This window comes from Notothenia coriiceps, unplaced genomic scaffold (genome assembly GCF_000735185.1).
Source record: "Notothenia coriiceps isolate Sejong01 unplaced genomic scaffold, NC01 NC01_scaffold00031504, whole genome shotgun sequence".
NCBI classification, from domain to species: domain Eukaryota; kingdom Metazoa; phylum Chordata; class Actinopteri; order Perciformes; family Nototheniidae; genus Notothenia; species Notothenia coriiceps.
Genome location: NW_011364205.1, coordinates 157,195 through 157,547, shown reverse-complemented (window position 1 = coordinate 157,547; position 353 = coordinate 157,195).

Below are 353 nucleotides of genomic sequence, written 5' to 3'. Positions count from 1 at the left end.
AACAGACAGTTGGGATCGCGGCAAAATTCTCTCTGCAGACCCATTCTCACAGCGTTTATCAAACTATAAACCTTTTTCTTACTCAATATCAAGCCATACTTATTGTTTTTATTTTGGCTGTGACTTTGTGTGTGTTCAGGTTAAGTTTGGCTGTGTATCCCTAAACAAGGAAATCACGGAGGGGTGGGGGGGGCGGAGCTGCAGCGAGCGAGCCGTTTAGTGGAGAAAGTGAATACTGCTGAATACATATACTTTACAGAGATGCTGTATGCGAAATCAATGTGAGTTTGGAAAATTGCACAGTATTTTTCTATTTTAGTATACCTCATCAATGGAATTATGATCAGTTGAAA